Source organism: Centruroides sculpturatus, unplaced genomic scaffold (assembly GCF_000671375.1).
Source record: "Centruroides sculpturatus isolate CEXI.00-Female unplaced genomic scaffold, Cexi_2.0 scaffold107, whole genome shotgun sequence".
In the NCBI taxonomy this organism is placed as follows: domain Eukaryota; kingdom Metazoa; phylum Arthropoda; class Arachnida; order Scorpiones; family Buthidae; genus Centruroides; species Centruroides sculpturatus.
Window position 1 is genome coordinate 183,282 of NW_019384422.1, and position 11,613 is coordinate 194,894.

Below are 11,613 nucleotides of genomic sequence, written 5' to 3' on the forward strand. Positions count from 1 at the left end.
TTTTAAACAATATAATAATAATAGATATTTTTTTCATTAAATAACAATAGGCCCTAAGTATAACATAATTAAATTCTCGGTTAAAATTAAAATTCATATCTGTCATAAAAACAATAAATAAATAGAGAACGGTGTTCTATCAAATAATAAGATATTTTTCAGTGTGATTGTATGGTGTTGATTCAAATACAGGGTGAACCAAAAATAGATAGACAGTAGATATAATAGGGTTTATTTTAGGGTTATACTAATAACTATGTTATATATTTAACTTGGTTATGGTTATGGTTAAAAAAAATTATATGAGAGATGCATTTCAATAAATTAATATACAAAGATACTTGTGCAAAAATGTTTGTCGAAGCGTGAAATGGTGAAATGTAGACTTCAAAGTTGTGTAAATTGTGATGGACAGCAGTTTGAGCATCTGCATTGAAAAAATTGCATTTGTATTGTATTAGTAAATGTAATTGTATATGTAATCTCAAAATTTATATGTATATGTAATCACAATAAATGTTATAATTTACTGTCCACCTACTTTTGGTTTACCCTTTATATATATGTCGTATTACTGACCAAGTGCATTGTAAAACCGATATAACGTGGCTTCATATAATGCAAAATGCTTTATTAAGCGATCAAATTCCCAGTTTTACATCTACTAAATTTAATAGAAAGCTTTATTTCAATTCTTAAAAATATCCACAGGATAAGATTGTCACAGCTTTCTTTTATCTGTTAAACCAATACGCAGTGTCGTAACTAGATTTTCAAGTGATCTGTGCAAGATTTTATTTTTGTCCTCTTTAAAGGAAAAAAATATAGGCCTATATATAAATAAATACGATGGAAATAGTCGGTTAATTTTTAACTTTACCCAAAAACGTTACGGAATCTATCCCACACCAACAAAATTTAAAATTTAATACTGATAAGTTTTTTGATACTCTATTTTAGAACCCCCTTCATCTTGGGTCTTGTACCTATGCACCCGTTGCACCTGCCTAGTTACAGCACTGCCAACATGTATCAGCAACAAGTATAAATTTGATACAGTATAATACGGATTCTCTTATAATGCGTACCAAGTTATTGATACGCATCGAGGTTCCGTATCACCGACATTATATACAAGCAATTCCAACTTTCTGACATAATGCATTCCTAAAAATGTGTCTGAAAACAGAGTTGCATGTTGTAAAAGGAGTACCGTACCCAGAGAATTAAAAATCATAAAATCTTTTGTTACGGGCTGTCCATAAATGATGTCTGCAATGGAAGGGGGAGAAGATTTCGACCAGCGGTTCAGTTCCCCGTTGTTTGTTAGTATATAAAAAATGTTGTAAAATAGAATCTTGTAATTACATTTGTTTCAAACTAAGAGATTAGTAACCCATGTAACAAGGCTTGCCTTAATACAATAGATTATTATATAATATTACAAACAGATTAACTTCTTATTTCGCAAATAATTCGGTAAGATTTCGATCAGCATAGGTCTATATGCTTTAAAAATGTCATTTATTACGTTTATTTATCTGCGCCTTTTAAAAATACGAAATGAGTGACAGCTGATAAATTTCATCGATAAATTAAAAAAAAAAAAAAAACTTTCTATTACTAGTTTTAAGATTGAGTCATTTAAAGTAGAAAAAAGAGTGTAGGCCTACATAAAACAAATTATTTTATTTGATGATTGTACCAAAATGAAAAACATTTTGGTAAAATTATGTAAAAACGCTCCATCGTTGCCGATCTTACACAAAATGACGGTTAAATAATATATATTCTTTAAGAGAATCCTGATCCTCATAAGTTATAATAAATTAATTATATCATTAATTATAATACCGATTTTAAATATGTTACTGTGAATAGCGATTCAATACTTTACCTACAGTTGTTAGTTTATAAATATGCAAATGATTTTAATAGTTACAAAATAGTATTTTTGGCCAAATATGCTTTATTTTCTAATATTTCACTTCAGAAAAAATTATTAAAAAGAAAAAAATGGCAAAAGAGGAACGAAGCGGCCACATCAATCTTAGTGATTACTGGATTTAATAAAAACGGCACAGATGTTGGTGTTTACACAGTGTGATATAATTTGTAATATATGTTTCTCTGAACACTGGACTAATTCTCTAAACTAGTTCTTAACCGATGTTCCGTGCAAAATAGGTGTTTCTCAAACTTGCCTCAAAAAAAGGCTTTAAAGCTTTTATTACAAATTTATTTCGAATACTACAAGATATTACTTTATTCGTTGGCAATGCCGTGTTTCTATTTTATTCAATACAATAAAGTTTATTAGTTTATTGCCTGTTTGTTTCGTCAGAATAATAAACATGGAATTGCTTATCGCTTTTTTGAATACGGTATATCAATGCTAATGCTTCGCTTAGTAAAAAGTTTATGAATGATGTTCCGCGATCTCAGAAAGATTGCGAACCATTGATCTAAACTGATAATTTATAAAAACACAACACTCTGTCCTGTCCGAACTTTTCGTCGGTGATCCCTGAGGAGTTGGAGTAATCTCTCACTATCCGGTAGCCCAATTGTAGGCCCGGCTGAAACCACGATAATTATGAATAAAAGGCCACCCGAGCGCAACAGGGAGATAAAAGTAAAAAAATAAATAATAATAAAGTAAAATATTATGCTTATTTACAGTAAACTTTTTAAATATTTAGTAATTTATTTCTGTTTAAGATCCTTGTTTCATTTAATAGTAGTAGACATTTGAAATGTTGCGCAAAAACTATTGTCACAGATAGCAATAATTTGAAATAGCAAACAAAAGGAGAATCGTAGCATAGTCAGAAACCACAGGTATTACTGAACAAATCACACTGTAATTGGTCTCAAATTATTAATTACGCGTGTATTTCTTTTCAAATTTTGTATTGTCAAAAAAGTATTGTCACAAATTACTGCGACAATACTTTTTTCTGGAGAAAATTTGAAAAGAAATACACGCGTAATTAACAATTTGAGACCAATTACAATGTGATTTGTTCAGTAATACCTGTGGTTTCTGACTATGCTACGATTCTCTTTTTGTTTATTATACTTTAATTATAATAAAAATGACTGACTTACTACATTTAATTGAATAAAATGCTTTTAGTTTTCTTTTATTTTGCAGCAATTATAAATTTAATATTTTGTCTCTGGTTAAAATCCAAAATGCTATTTCTTTTATCTTTTATTTCCTTTCTATATTTCTGGGTTTCGAACTCTTGCTGACGTTAAATATTCTATGAGGATATTTAAAAAGTAGGTATTGTATACTGGAAGCTTAACTCGCATTCCTGTCGTAGGAACTCTTTATGGCCAGACAAATGACTTCCCCACTCCTAAAACTACATACTCTAAGAAAGTCCAAACAGTTTTACCTTTTAGAATTTACATTGTACTGTTGTAATTATTCACGCCACATTACATAAAACCACATGTTGCTTATGTTATATTATAACTATATAATTTATAAATCCGTATTAACTTTTTATAATAAGGAGTTAAAAGATGAAATTATGTAGACTCGCTCTGATTTATTAACTTCAAATCAATGTTATTCTGTTAATAGTTTCTCTGATATTACGATTCTTCATGCGTATGACATTATGTTTATAACACATTTTCAATAGATAACAGACTATATTGCATCTCAGAACAATTTTTAAAAGAAGAGGATAAACTGTGACCAGGTCAAGAGCTACTCTTACGTTGTAGTGGTCCATTGTAGCCACTGACCCTTACTTCTACTGAGCTTTATGGATTGTGGACATTCCCTAACAAAAAAAGAATTTTGTAAAAATGTCGAAAAGACTGATTTTATGTATGGTATCTAATTAATATAATTTTGAAGGATCTGTGAAACATACTGCTTTTAATTTTGATGATAGACGATCAAGGAAGTTAAAGCATCAATCTGTGTGAACAGAAATCGAATTCGGGCGAGACACCTAGAAAATTTTTAAGGGTCTGTCCCGTATATGTCGGGCCGTCTCTCACTATCCTGGTTTCTTCCTTTGTGGGACTTGTCGAACCCATGACAGGCATAAAAAGTCCCTCTTGATGCTCACGGGGCAGAGTCAAAAAATGAAATAAATAGTGTTAGTATTTTGTTATTGTTATGGTATGTTTCATTTAAAAGCCATTAACCATTAAAAAAAACAGGGGTGCAGTAACGCATTAGTCAACTCGAGCATTGCCTAGGAGTGGCAAAGTAGAAGGGCTGAAAAATCGAAAATTAAAATATTAATATATAAAGCCTACTATATGTATGGCATATTTTATTTTTTATACTTAAACTTTAATTTTATAGAAACGTTATGCTTTATTTGATATCGAATAACAAATAATCAGTTATAATTATTTTACAAAATAATAGTTAACTAGAACCAATGAATTAGGATTATTACACTCTCAGGGAATTTAATTAACTCCAATATGAATTTTGGCCTATATGAACCCTTTTCAATTGAATTTTACAAACGATAATAGCAATCCCAAAAAACAGAGCTTCTGATAACAATTATTAACACTACAATAAAACCTTATAGATAAGTTAAGGTACTCAAATTACCTTGTTATAAACACACGAAGGTTTAAAGAACAATTACGGCATTTAGACGAGTCATTCACATATAATGAAAAAATAATTGATACAGATATTAAAAACAATCCAGAAGAGAATTAAAAATAGGAAATGGGAAGAGAACTAACATATCTTATAAAAAGATGTAAAACAAAATGAAAACACCAGATCTATATTTCAAAATTTTTGCTCCCTTGTTTGAATTGTCATTCGGTTATGTAAATGGTTCGTCTTTATGCTATAACTTATCTATTAAAGGTAATTTAAATGTATTATCTATATTATAGATTTAGATAAGTTATAATATTTGAGGCTACTCGTTCACTTCGTTATGTAAAAATGTTAATAAATTTCCAATTACGATAAAAATAATTTTTATTACAAATAAAAATATTTAACATCGAAACACTTTTGTGTTCCTGAGATTGTTGAATAAAGACATGAGGACATTTTATTGTTTTCTTCTGATTTGTGAATATTTTTATATTTATTGTTTTTGTCCATTTAATTAATGTATTAATTGAAAAATCCTTTTATTGAATAATATTTTATTATGACAGTGGCCCTCCTGAAAGTCCCTCTCGCCCCCAAAGGTTGATTTTTAGACTGTGTCTGGTTTAAAATGTTCTGTGGCCACATTGTCTCTGGGTGAGAAATATAGAATTGAAAAGCATAAAGAAACATCCTGCTTTCGAGTTTATATAATACATATCTCTATATTTACTTTTTACTCGACTTTTTCATGCTTATAATGTTATTACTCGCCATTATTTTATTTCATAATGTAATATAATAGTTTAATAAATCAGTACAATAGTAATTATCATTACATTCATTCAGTAAACAAACCTCACGAGTCATTTATAATTTATAACATTAAATTGTAAAATTATTTTAAAATTAATACAATTTTGCAGACGTACGCCTACAATTTTAAATAATTTTATAATTTAATGTTAATTAAATTATAAAATATTCATAAGGTTTATTTGCTGAATGAATGTAATGACAATTAGATATGTTTTATTAAATCAATTATAAATAATTTAACGAATTTGTTAAAACTTTATTATTATAGAAAGAAGCTGAAATCATGAAGTATGATTACATCAATAGATATGTTTCTCTGTTCTTTGGAAAAATGGGTTGCAGCGTTGGAAAACATCCTTTATTATATTCTTTAACACCATTACTAATAATCGGGATATTATCAACTGGATTTTATAAAACAAAAATTCTAAATGATACCGAAGACTTGTATAGTCCTAAAAATGGAAGAGCAATAGAAAGCAGAACGATTGTAGAAAAACTATTCCCAGTTAATATGTCTAATATGGAATTCAGTAGATCAACAAGACTTGGTCGATTAGGATTTATATTATTCGAAGAAAAAAGTCATAAAACAATGCTAAAAGAGTATATACTTAAGGAAATTACTTATGTTCATAACGTAGTACAAAATATAAGTGTAACATGGAATAACAGGATCTATAAATATCTTGATTTGTGTAGAAAAAATATGGATGGAACATGTTACAATAATAATGCATTGTCTTTAAGAGGAAAGATAAGAAAAATTCGGAAAAAATTACTAAAAATCAGGTAAATGTACACTATACATAATGGTAATTATGAAATTGTAAATTTCATATTGAATTACAGGTAACCCCCGTATAACACGGCACTTCTATAGCACGGATTCGCTCTAACACGGTTCGAGAATTGGTACCATCCCCCGTATAACACGGTACTTTTATAGCACGGATTCACTCTGACACGGTTCGAGAATTGGGNTCATTAAATAACAATAGGCCCTAAGTATAACATAATTAAATTCTCGGTTAAAATTAAAATTCATATCTGTCATAAAAACAATAAATAAATAGAGAACGGTGTTCTATCAAATAATAAGATATTTTTCAGTGTGATTGTATGGTGTTGATTCAAATACAGGGTGAACCAAAAATAGATAGACAGTAGATATAATAGGGTTTATTTTAGGGTTATACTAATAACTATGTTATATATTTAACTTGGTTATGGTTATGGTTAAAAAAAATTATATGAGAGATGCATTTCAATAAATTAATATACAAAGATACTTGTGCAAAAATGTTTGTCGAAGCGTGAAATGGTGAAATGTAGACTTCAAAGTTGTGTAAATTGTGATGGACAGCAGTTTGAGCATCTGCATTGAAAAAATTGCATTTGTATTGTATTAGTAAATGTAATTGTATATGTAATCTCAAAATTTATATGTATATGTAATCACAATAAATGTTATAATTTACTGTCCACCTACTTTTGGTTTACCCTTTATATATATGTCGTATTACTGACCAAGTGCATTGTAAAACCGATATAACGTGGCTTCATATAATGCAAAATGCTTTATTAAGCGATCAAATTCCCAGTTTTACATCTACTAAATTTAATAGAAAGCTTTATTTCAATTCTTAAAAATATCCACAGGATAAGATTGTCACAGCTTTCTTTTATCTGTTAAACCAATACGCAGTGTCGTAACTAGATTTTCAAGTGATCTGTGCAAGATTTTATTTTTGTCCTCTTTAAAGGAAAAAAATATAGGCCTATATATAAATAAATACGATGGAAATAGTCGGTTAATTTTTAACTTTACCCAAAAACGTTACGGAATCTATCCCACACCAACAAAATTTAAAATTTAATACTGATAAGTTTTTTGATACTCTATTTTAGAACCCCCTTCATCTTGGGTCTTGTACCTATGCACCCGTTGCACCTGCCTAGTTACAGCACTGCCAACATGTATCAGCAACAAGTATAAATTTGATACAGTATAATACGGATTCTCTTATAATGCGTACCAAGTTATTGATACGCATCGAGGTTCCGTATCACCGACATTATATACAAGCAATTCCAACTTTCTGACATAATGCATTCCTAAAAATGTGTCTGAAAACAGAGTTGCATGTTGTAAAAGGAGTACCGTACCCAAAGAATTAAAAATCATAAAATCTTTTGTTACGGGCTGTCCATAAATGATGTCTGCAATGGAAGGGGGAGAAGATTTCGACCAGCGGTTCAGTTCCCCGTTGTTTGTTAGTATATAAAAAATGTTGTAAAATAGAATCTTGTAATTACATTTGTTTCAAACTAAGAGATTAGTAACCCATGTAACAAGGCTTGCCTTAATACAATAGATTATTATATAATATTACAAACAGATTAACTTCTTATTTCGCAAATAATTCGGTAAGATTTCGATCAGCATAGGTCTATATGCTTTAAAAATGTCATTTATTACGTTTATTTATCTGCGCCTTTTAAAAATACGAAATGAGTGACAGCTGATAAATTTCATCGATAAATTAAAAAAAAAAAAAAAACTTTCTATTACTAGTTTTAAGATTGAGTCATTTAAAGTAGAAAAAAGAGTGTAGGCCTACATAAAACAAATTATTTTATTTGATGATTGTACCAAAATGAAAAACATTTTGGTAAAATTATGTAAAAACGCTCCATCGTTGCCGATCTTACACAAAATGACGGTTAAATAATATATATTCTTTAAGAGAATCCTGATCCTCATAAGTTATAATAAATTAATTATATCATTAATTATAATACCGATTTTAAATATGTTACTGTGAATAGCGATTCAATACTTTACCTACAGTTGTTAGTTTATAAATATGCAAATGATTTTAATAGTTACAAAATAGTATTTTTGGCCAAATATGCTTTATTTTCTAATATTTCACTTCAGAAAAAATTATTAAAAAGAAAAAAATGGCAAAAGAGGAACGAAGCGGCCACATCAATCTTAGTGATTACTGGATTTAATAAAAACGGCACAGATGTTGGTGTTTACACAGTGTGATATAATTTGTAATATATGTTTCTCTGAACACTGGACTAATTCTCTAAACTAGTTCTTAACCGATGTTCCGTGCAAAATAGGTGTTTCTCAAACTTGCCTCAAAAAAAGGCTTTAAAGCTTTTATTACAAATTTATTTCGAATACTACAAGATATTACTTTATTCGTTGGCAATGCCGTGTTTCTATTTTATTCAATACAATAAAGTTTATTAGTTTATTGCCTGTTTGTTTCGTCAGAATAATAAACATGGAATTGCTTATCGCTTTTTTGAATACGGTATATCAATGCTAATGCTTCGCTTAGTAAAAAGTTTATGAATGATGTTCCGCGATCTCAGAAAGATTGCGAACCATTGATCTAAACTGATAATTTATAAAAACACAACACTCTGTCCTGTCCGAACTTTTCGTCGGTGATCCCTGAGGAGTTGGAGTAATCTCTCACTATCCGGTAGCCCAATTGTAGGCCCGGCTGAAACCACGATAATTATGAATAAAAGGCCACCCGAGCGCAACAGGGAGATAAAAGTAAAAAAATAAATAATAATAAAGTAAAATATTATGCTTATTTATAGTAAACTTTTTAAATATTTAGTAATTTATTTCTGTTTAAGATCCTTGTTTCATTTAATAGTAGTAGACATTTGAAATGTTGCGCAAAAACTATTGTCACAGATAGCAATAATTTGAAATAGCAAACAAAAGGAGAATCGTAGCATAGTCAGAAACCACAGGTATTACTGAACAAATCACACTGTAATTGGTCTCAAATTATTAATTACGCGTGTATTTCTTTTCAAATTTTGTATTGTCAAAAAAGTATTGTCACAAATTACTGCGACAATACTTTTTTCTGGAGAAAATTTGAAAAGAAATACACGCGTAATTAACAATTTGAGACCAATTACAATGTGATTTGTTCAGTAATACCTGTGGTTTCTGACTATGCTACGATTCTCTTTTTGTTTATTATACTTTAATTATAATAAAAATGACTGACTTACTACATTTAATTGAATAAAATGCTTTTAGTTTTCTTTTATTTTGCAGCAGTTATAAATTTAATATTTTGTCTCTGGTTAAAATCCAAAATGCTATTTCTTTTATCTTTTATTTCCTTTCTATATTTCTGGGTTTCGAACTCTTGCTGACGTTAAATATTCTATGAGGATATTTAAAAAGTAGGTATTGTATACTGGAAGCTTAACTCGCATTCCTGTCGTAGGAACTCTTTATGGCCAGACAAATGACTTCCCCACTCCTAAAACTACATACTCTAAGAAAGTCCAAACAGTTTTACCTTTTAGAATTTACATTGTACTGTTGTAATTATTCACGCCACATTACATAAAACCACATGTTGCTTATGTTATATTATAACTATATAATTTATAAATCCGTATTAACTTTTTATAATAAGGAGTTAAAAGATGAAATTATGTAGACTCGCTCTGATTTATTAACTTCAAATCAATGTTATTCTGTTAATAGTTTCTCTGATATTACGATTCTTCATGCGTATGACATTATGTTTATAACACATTTTCAATAGATAACAGACTATATTGCATCTCAGAACAATTTTTAAAAGAAGAGGATAAACTGTGACCAGGTCAAGAGCTACTCTTACGTTGTAGTGGTCCATTGTAGCCACTGACCCTTACTTCTACTGAGCTTTATGGATTGTGGACATTCCCTAACAAAAAAAGAATTTTGTAAAAATGTCGAAAAGACTGATTTTATGTATGGTATCTAATTAATATAATTTTGAAGGATCTGTGAAACATACTGCTTTTAATTTTGATGATAGACGATCAAGGAAGTTAAAGCATCAATCTGTGTGAACAGAAATCGAATTCGGGCGAGACACCTAGAAAATTTTTAAGGGTCTGTCCCGTATATGTCGGGCCGTCTCTCACTATCCTGGTTTCTTCCTTTGTGGGACTTGTCGAACCCATGACAGGCATAAAAAGTCCCTCTTGATGCTCACGGGGCAGAGTCAAAAAATGAAATAAATAGTGTTAGTATTTTGTTATTGTTATGGTATGTTTCATTTACAAGCCATTATCCATTAAAAAAAACAGGGGTGCAGTAACGCATTAGTCAACTCGAGCATTGCCTAGGAGTGGCAAAGTAGAAGGGCTGAAAAATCGAAAATTAAAATATTAATATATAAAGCCTACTATATGTATGGCATATTTTATTTTTTATACTTAAACTTTAATTTTATAGAAACGTTATGCTTTATTTGATATCGAATAACAAATAATCAGTTATAATTATTTTACAAAATAATAGTTAACTAGAACCAATGAATTAGGATTATTACACTCTCAGGGAATTTAATTAACTCCAATATGAATTTTGGCCTATATGAACCCTTTTCAATTGAATTTTACAAACGATAATAGCAATCCCAAAAAACAGAGCTTCTGATAACAATTATTAACACTACAATAAAACCTTATAGATAAGTTAAGGTACTCAAATTACCTTGTTATAAACACACGAAGGTTTAAAGAACAATTACGGCATTTAGACGAGTCATTCACATATAATGAAAAAATAATTGATACAGATATTAAAAACAATCCAGAAGAGAATTAAAAATAGGAAATGGGAAGAGAACTAACATATCTTATAAAAAGATGTAAAACAAAATGAAAACACCAGATCTATATTTCAAAATTTTTGCTCCCTTGTTTGAATTGTCATTCGGTTATGTAAATGGTTCGTCTTTATGCTATAACTTATCTATTAAAGGTAATTTAAATGTATTATCTATATTATAGATTTAGATAAGTTATAATATTTGAGGCTACTCGTTCACTTCGTTATGTAAAAATGTTAATAAATTTCCAATTACGATAAAAATAATTTTTATTACAAATAAAAATATTTAACATCGAAACACTTTTGTGTTCCTGAGATTGTTGAATAAAGACATGAGGACATTTTATTGTTTTCTTCTGATTTGTGAATATTTTTATATTTATTGTTTTTGTCCATTTAATTAATGTATTAATTGAAAAATCCTTTTATTGAATAATATTTTATTATGACAGTGGCCCTCCTGAAAGTCCCTCTCGCCCCCAAAGGTTGATTTTTAGACTGTGTCTGGTTTAAAATGTTC